The following is an 8,970-nucleotide window of genomic DNA, read 5'->3' on the forward strand; positions in this document are numbered from 1 at the left end:
GAAGTACTGAGGAAAAGACTTCCTCAATGAATGCTATAGTGCAGGTGGTGTATAGCACGAGACTGAAAGACAACGTTTACTGTTCGTATGAGCCCTATTTTTATTCACTTTAACGCTAGCATTAACTTTAGACTGAGTGTCATATGCATTCTAAAAAACAGAAATGGAGCCTCAAAATCAACTTCAACTTTGTCCATAATAATTTGGGATCCCCAAAGAGACAGAACTGTTTGCAAATAAGGATCCAGCAATTTTAGAATAGCAGCACGAATATGTGTGCCTGGCACGTTGTACGTAATGGCATCATGTAACATTACATCATTATAACCGAGTCCGCAAGTACGTTTAAACCTACACTGTCTTGTTAGCTCTCTGTGTTCAACAATCCACTGTTTGAAAGCTTGTGCCATCTGCTGCTTGAATCGAAAGAATTTAAACCTTGCTGCTGTGACACGCACCTGACGGTCGTAATGTTGGGTAATCAATTAAACAAGTTCGCCATAACTAGTAGTCTTTGGACTAGAATCGGAGCACAGTTTTGAACAGAGACGGAACAGGTTGGCTCCTACCGTCGACAGAAAAAATGCAATGCGTGCTATACCTGTAATGTTGAATACACGGAAGTGCACCTCCATCTGCCCCTGATGTTCTTACCATTCCTCTTCCATACTATTGAGAGGTCAAAGCTTAGCTGCAGCAACTGTTGCCGGAGCTGTTTGCTTGGAGAGGAGAGTTGTGATTTGTTGTACACTGAGCAGCAGTTGTTCAGTCTCCTGCGCCTGGAACTGAAGAACTTCGTTAGGCGGCTCAGACGCGGTTAAAAAATGGTTGAAATGGCTCTGAGCACTATGGGACTTAACTTCTGAGGTCATCAGTCCCCTAGAACTTAGAACTACTTAAACTTAACTAACCCAAGGATATCACACACATCCATGCCCGAGACAGGATTCGAACCTGCGACCGTAGCGGTCGCGCGGTTCCAGACTGTAGCGCCTAGAACCGCTCGCCACTCCAGCCGGCAGACACGGTTAAACTCTTGATATAAAACAAAGAGAGAATCAATTTTTCAAAGGTGTATTAGAGAAGGTACTGAGTGAATAGAGGAAATCCGTCAATACAGAGAGTGTTTAGCTACGCAGGAACCCATATAAAAACACCATAGATTATTTAGCTTTTGCAAATGCAATGGCATTAATTATTGACTGACGTAATGAACCTTCCTCATCGGAAATTTGGCACTTAACAGAAACGTTCCATTGCGTATAAATTGTAGCCAGACTTGGGTTAATTTCCTCACTTCAGCTATATATTTCTCATCTTTAGATAATCCTGAACACTTGTGATTGCCAAAAAAACTATTTTCCTGTTATAATATTTTTTTTTTTTGTTATTCATATCGATCCATTTCGTAGTGTCAGTAACCACAACTGCCGACTTCAATGATCTAAAAAAAAGCTATAGTAAACATAATTTTTTATGCTTTAGTTTCCTTGCAAAATAAGCTTCTGTCTACATTTCTAATTTTTTTCAAATTTTATCATCGATAATGAAATCAATCTTATAAAAAACAGGAAGCTACTATTTTCCATATTATGAAAATTTTCGGCCCTTGTTATTAACCATTAGACCCATAAATCTTCATCCAAATAATTATGTCGAGAAAACATTACATAAATTAAATATGTAAACAATTTGAATTAAGACAGCTGAGTTAGTAGCATATATACCGATTTTTTGGCACCATGCATGTCAGAGCGGTTTTAGTAGCTGTTGAGTTTGGTACATGATGTTCTCTGTTCGACGCTCTTCTTTGTCTAGCTCAAGAAATTGTACAATATATATATGAAAAGTGTTTTTGTAAAATGTGTGTCAAGAACATATAAATAAATGAATAAAACAGCTAAAAGCAACATAATGTTCCACTGACTTGCAATTCACTAACACTGGACAAACTCTTCTAGCTGGCTGTATAGGAGTAAAGGTGCCAGCCCAAACACTGAGACTGCCTTAGAAGGTAAGCACTATACTGACAGAAAAAAACCGCAACACAAAAAATAGTTACTGTTGAGTAATGAAATTTTGAGAATACATTTGTCTAGGTAACATATTTAAGTGATTAACATTGCAAAATCACATGTTAATCTAAGCGTGAGATAAGCCATTGCAGATGTTGAATGCAAGCACTGAATTTGTGGGATGGAGTTTCATGCCTGTTGCACTTCAACGGTCAATACAGGGACAGTTAATGGTGTTTGTGGATGACACTGGAGTTGTCCTCCGATGACATACAATGTGTGCTCGATTGGAGATAGATTTCGTGATCGAGCAGGCCAAGGCAACATGTCGATACTCTATAGAGCATGTTGGGTTACAACAGCGGCATGTGGGCGAGCGTCATCCTGTTGGAAAACACCCCATGGAATACTGTTCATGAATTGTAGCACAATAGGTCGAATCATCAGACTGATGTACAGATTTGTAGCCAGGGTGAGTGGGATAACCACGAGTGTGCTCCTACTGTCATACGAAATGACATCTCAGACTATAGCTCCAGGTGCAGGTCCAGTGGGTCTAGCGTGCAGGCAGATTGGTTGCAGGCCCTCTGCTGGCCTCCTTCTAACGAACATAGAGTCATCACTGGCACAGAGGTACAAACAGCTTTCAACAGAAAACACGACAGACCTCCACCCTGCCTTCCAATGAGTTCTTGCTTAATTGACACCACTGAAGTAGGAAATGGCGGCGGTGTGGGGTCAATGGAATGCATACTACAGGGCATCTGGCTCGGAGCTGTCCTTAAAGTAATCGATTTGTAACAGTGTTGTTTCCCGGTGGTGCTAACTGCAGGTAAAATTGCTGCTGCAAAAGCAGTACAATGCAGCAGAGCCATACACCGAACACGATGGTCTTCCTTCCTGATAGCGCCACATGGCCATCTGGAGTCTGGTCTTATTGCGACTGTACATTCTCGTGACCACCGCTGCCAGCAGTCAGGTATAGTGGCTACATTGCTGCCAGAATTGCACCCTCATGGTGGCGCTACTAGCGCCACTCTTAAGCGACTGACGCGAAATTTTAATAGACATCATCCCTCAGATGAAGGAACATACGTTCCAACTTTCGCTTATGTCACACAACTTATTTTTGATGTTGCGACTTTTTTTCCATCAGTGTGTTTATGTGCAGATACACTAGTTTTCAGAAACAACAGAACACCTTGAACGACTAGAGACAGGACGTTCATATGCACAGGTTTTGAACCATATTGGCAAGCGGGTTCTAGGTCAACATCGATATCGCGGCGCAACACCACTTACGCTAAAATGTGCCTGCGGCTCTTGTTTTCGCTATCAACCGAAGGTAATGAATCAGTATGACTTGAGCAGACGTACAGGACGCCTCACAGACGTATGTGCGAACGGTACCATCAAATCAATGACTATGAGAGAGCACACTATTGGCATGCGAGAAAGTGATGCATCCATCCGGGAAATTGCTGCTCCTGTGGGACAAAGTGTTTCGGCAGAGCCACCAGTGTGTCCAGAATGGTTCATGGAAGGCCATAGAACACGGCGAGATAGGTCAGGTCGCACCACCCAGACCAACTCCCGAAAAGGTCGACACCTAAGCCGAATGACACTGTAGGACAGCTCTACGTTCTCCTCTAGTCTGGCGCAACTGTGAAACAGTGTGACACATTGTACACTATCAGGGGTGACAGTAGGTTGAATCCTGCCTCGGGCATGGATGTGTGTGATGTCCTTAGGTTAGTTAGGTAGGGGACTGATGACCACAGCTGTTAAGTCCCATAGTGCTCAGAGCCATTTGAACCACTTTGACAGTAGGCTGCCGTTTATTGTGGCATAGGTTATGTGCGTGTTGTCTACTTCCCCGCCTACCTTTGACGAATGTGCTCAAGCATTCTAGATGGCAATGGTGTATGGAACGATGTCACTGGGGACGGGAATGGCATCAAATAGTGTTTTCGGACGAATCCAGGTTCTGTTTGTTTGAAAATGATTGCCGCATTTTGGTTCGCTGCTGACAGGGGGAGCGGCATCACAGTGACTGTATTAGCACAAGACATACAGCGCCTGCTCAAAGATTTATGGTGTGCGGTGCTATCGGGTACAATCATATATCACAGTAGGCACTGTGACCAATGTGACCTACGTGAATGACGTCCTGCGACCCATTTATTTATTTATTTATTGTTCCGTGGGACCAAACTAAGGAGAAGTCTCCATGGTCATGGAACGAGTCAATACATGAAATTATAACACGATATTAGAAACAGATAAAATGAAATACAAAAAAACTTTTTCAGGTGACATGTCGTAAGTTTAAATAAAGAAAATCAACAATGTAACACTGGAATTTGCTTAATTTTTTCGCTCTTCCAGGAGCTCCTCGACAGAATAGAAGGAGTGAGCCATGAGGAAACTCTTCAGTTTAGACTTAAAAGAGTTTGGGCTACTGCTAAGATTTTTGAGTTCTTGTGGGAGCTTATTGAAAATGGATGCAGCAGAATACTGCACTCTTTTCTACACAAGGGTCAAGGAAGTGCATTCCACATGCAGATTGGATTTCTGCCTAGTATTAACTGAGTGAAAGCTGCTAACTCTTGGGAATAGGCTAATATTGCTAACAACAAACGACATTAAAGAAAATATATACTGTGAGGGCAATGTCAGAATTCCCAGACTATTGAATAGGGGTCGACAAGTGGTTCTCGAACTTACACCACATGTAGCTCGAACAGCCCGTTTTTGAGCCAAAAATACCCTTTTTGAATCAGAAGAATTACCCCAAAAAATAATACCATACGACATAAGCGTATGAAAATATGCGAAGTAGACTACTTTTCGTGTTGAAGTGTCACTTATTTCAGATACTGTTCTAATGGTAAATAAAGCAGTATTTAGTTTCTGAACAAGATCCTGGACATGGGCTTTCTACAACAGCTTACTATCTATCCGAACGCCTAGGAACTTGAACTTTTCCGTGTCGCTTATAATATGCCCATTCTGTCTGATCAAAATATCGGTTCTTGTTGAATTGTGAGTTAGAAACTGTAAAAACTGAGTCTTACTGTGATTTAGCATCAAATTATTTTCCACAAGCCACGAACTTATTTCGTGAACTACATTATTTGATACTGTTTCAATATTACACACAAGATCCTTCACTATCAAGCTGGTGTCATCAGCAAACAGAAATATTTTTGAATCATCTGTAATACTAGAAGGCATATCATTTATATAAATAAGAAACAGCAGTGGCCCCAGCACCGACCCTTGGGGAATGCCCTACTTAACAGTGCCCCATTGGGACTGAACATCACTACCACTCTCAATATTGCGGAGAATTACCTTCTGCTTTCTGTTCTTAAAGTAAGAGGCGAACCAATTGTAAGCTACTCCCCTTACTCCATAATGGTCCAACTTTTGCAGTAATATTTTGTGGTCAACACAGTCAAAAGCCTTCATTAAATCAAAGAAAACACCTAGCGTTCGCAAACTTTTGTTTAATCCGTCAAGAACCTCACAGAGAAAAGAGAATATAGCATTTTCAGTTGTTAAACCATTTCTAAAACCAAACTGAACATTTGACAGCAAATTATGTGAATTTAAATGCTCCAGTAACCTTCTATATACAACCTTCTCGATAATTATAGCAAACACCGATGGCATAGAAATAGGTCTAATATTGTCAACATTATCAGTGTCTCCCTTTTTATAAAGTGGCTTCACTACCGAGTACTTTAATCGGTCAGGAAACCGACCACTCATAAAGGAAAAGTTACAGATATGGCTAAGTACTGGGCTAACATACATAGAACAATACTTCAGTATTCTGCTAGATACCCCGTCATATCCATGAGAGTTCTTGGTCTTTAGTGATTTAATTATTAACTCAATCTCCCTCTTGTCAGTATCATGGAGGAGCATTTCAGGTAACAGTCTCGGAACACTTTTTTCTAAGAGCGCTATATGATTCCCTGTTGGGACCAGGTTTCTATTTAGTTCACCTGCTATATTCAGAAAGTGATTATTAAATACTGTACATATATGCGACTTATCAGTAACACGGACATTCCCACTACGCACTCTGCAGACCAGCCACTTCCTTTATGACTGACCATATGGTTTTTATTTTATCCTGAGACTTAGCTATTCTATCTGCATACCACATACTTTTTGCCTTCCTAATAACATTTCAAGCACCTTACAATACTGTTTGTAATGGGCTGCTGCATTTAGATTCTGACTGTTTCTAACGTTTTGATATAATTGCCACTTTGTTCTACAAGATATTCTTATCCCTCTAGTCAGCCACCCAGGCTGCCTGTTTGTGCTAGTACCCTCTTTTGAACGTTCTAACGGAAAGCAACTTTCAAAGAGCACGAGAAAAGTCTTGAGAAAAGCATTATATTTATCGTCTACTGTATCAGCGCTATAAATATCTTGCCACTCTTGTTCCTTGATAAGGTTTACAAAGGTCTCTACAGCAACTGGATCAGCTTTCCTAAACAGCTGATGACTATATTTAACACGTGTTGCAGCACAAAAATCTTTTAGAGTTAAAATTTGTGCATCATGATCTGAAAGGCCATTCACCTTTTTGCTAACAGAATGCCCTTCTAAGAATGAGGAATGAACAAAAATGTTGTCTATGGTTGTTCTACTGTTCCCTTGCACTCTCGTTGGAGAGAATACGGTTTGCATAAGATTATATGAATTAAGGAGGTCTACCAGCATCCTCTTCCTTGCACAATCACTTATACAATTAATATTGAAGTCACCACATATAACTAACTTTTTTTATTTCCTATAAAGTGAACCAAGAACCTCCTCTAGCTTTAGCAAAAATGTTGTGAAATCGGAGTCTGGGGATCTATAAATAACAACAGTTAGAAGTTTAGCTCCGTTAAATTTAACCACACCTGCACAACATTCAAACACCTTTTCAGTGCAGTACTTTGAAACATCAATTGGCTCAAATGGGATGCCGTTTTTCACATACATGGCTACTCCCCCACACCGCAAAGAGCTCCTCGAAAAGCTGCCAGCCAACTTGTATCCTGGTAAAGCACCCATAGTCACACCCTTTCTGCACAACACCCCAGACGCCATTTTTCAGAGAGGCAATGCACAGCCACATGCTGCTGCATGAACACTTGCCTTCTTGGTGTCTCAGGATTTCTGACTTTTGGCATGGCTCGCCAGATCACCGGACTTGTAGCCAATTGAAAATGTGTGGGATATGGTCAAACGATGAGTGCAGCACTGTGACCCAATGCCAACCACTACAGATTGATTTTGGAAACAGATGAATGCAGCATGGATGGCTATACAATGGGACATCTTTTGCACCTTATATGTGTCGATGCCATCACACAGGGACAATTTGTCAGGACCCATGGTGGACCCTGTGCCTACTAGGCAACACGACACATGCTGAGCTGAGGTGACTGCCGCCCGGTGTGGCTGAGCGGTTCTAGGCGCATTAATCTGGAACCGCGCAACCGCTACGGTCGCAGGTTCGAATCCTGCCTCGGGCACGGATGTGTGTGATGTCCTTAGATTAGTTAGGTTTAAGTAGCTCTAAGTTCTAGGGGACTGATGACCTCAGATGTTAATCCCCATAGTGCTCAGAGCGATTTGAACCATTTGAACTGAGGTGACTGAAATGCTAATCATTTCTGCAGAACATACTGATCAGCCCCAGATCTACGATATTTCCGAACCGGGACAAAAACTTGATATTGGTGCTCCCCCCTCCCCCCTTCCCAATCAAGCATTTGAGACAGGACGCCATAAATTTTAAAAAATGGATTTTTCAAAAATTTATTCATTTTATTGCGCACATCTTTCTCAAGAGTTTGACATATAAAACATGTACGTTCGAGGAAATCTAAGACATATTACTTGGTCTTAAGTATGCCAAAGTGCAGTGCCACGCCTCTTCACACAGCATTTATCTATTGCACGTTACTGTATTTCGCTCCGTGGGATTCAAACGTGTATATTTGGTGATGGAAGCCAACAGTCCTATATTCAGAACAACTCCTCTCCACCTGAACAGGCCATGAAGGCTAAACTGTACCGACCGGCCGCCGTGTCATCCTCAGCCCACAGGCGCCACTGGATGCGGATATGGAGGGGCACGTGGTCTGCGCATTGCTCTCCCGGCCGTATGTCAGTTTACGAGACCGGAGCCGCTACCTCTCTGTCAAGTAGCTCCTCAGTTCGCCTCACAAGGGCTGAGTGCACTTCATTTGCCAACAGCGCTCGGCAAACCGGATGGTCACCCATCCAAGTGCTAGCCCAGTCCGACAGCGCTTACCTTCGGTGATCTAACGGGAACTGGTGTTACCACCGCAGCAAGGCCGTTGGCATATTCAGGACAGTGGAAATTAAAATATCCTGTGGTGCCTCACCTACTCCTTTGACGTCCTAACCCCCTGGTCGCAGATTATCTGCGACCAGGAGAAGGAGAACTCTTCAGAAAATTTGCACTCTTAATGGCCTATTAGCTAATAACTTTATCTTTTGTGTGACATCAAAATAATATACAAAACATAAAAGAGACAAGCAAGACAGTACATATCTCTTCAGTCTTTAGGACCCAGCATTTTTTTCTCTCTAATCTTGCTATAGTTTTACACGGCGTGCTTTCCTTTCTGCGAAAGAATGTATTACCTCATCAAAATTCGTCAAACGTTTTGTTACATGAAAAATCAAAACGTCGTTGCCTAATACTGAAAAAGCTGTTAATACGAATAGTACCTAAGATCACTGTGGTTTCTCGATTTGATTACGTTTATTTTGTCACTGTCTGCTAGATAAAACGAAACAGGCCTTTTCAATATTGCAGCAATTGTAACACACGCCAAATACGAGAAACTGTTTTGGCACAAATGGCCATTTTTGTCCACTTCATTTACATAAATAACATACAAAACGA

The 8,970-nt window shown here is 41.8% G+C and overlaps 1 pseudogene; it reads right to left on the reverse strand.

Annotated features, from left to right (window-relative positions):
- Positions 1-8,282: 8,282 nt before the first annotated feature.
- Positions 8,283-8,400, reverse strand: LOC126185935 (5S ribosomal RNA; annotated as a pseudogene).
- Positions 8,401-8,970: the final 570 nt, after the last annotated feature.

The sequence above is a fragment of the Schistocerca cancellata genome, chromosome 4 (assembly GCF_023864275.1).
Source record: "Schistocerca cancellata isolate TAMUIC-IGC-003103 chromosome 4, iqSchCanc2.1, whole genome shotgun sequence".
Taxonomy (NCBI): Eukaryota; Metazoa; Arthropoda; class Insecta; order Orthoptera; family Acrididae; genus Schistocerca; species Schistocerca cancellata.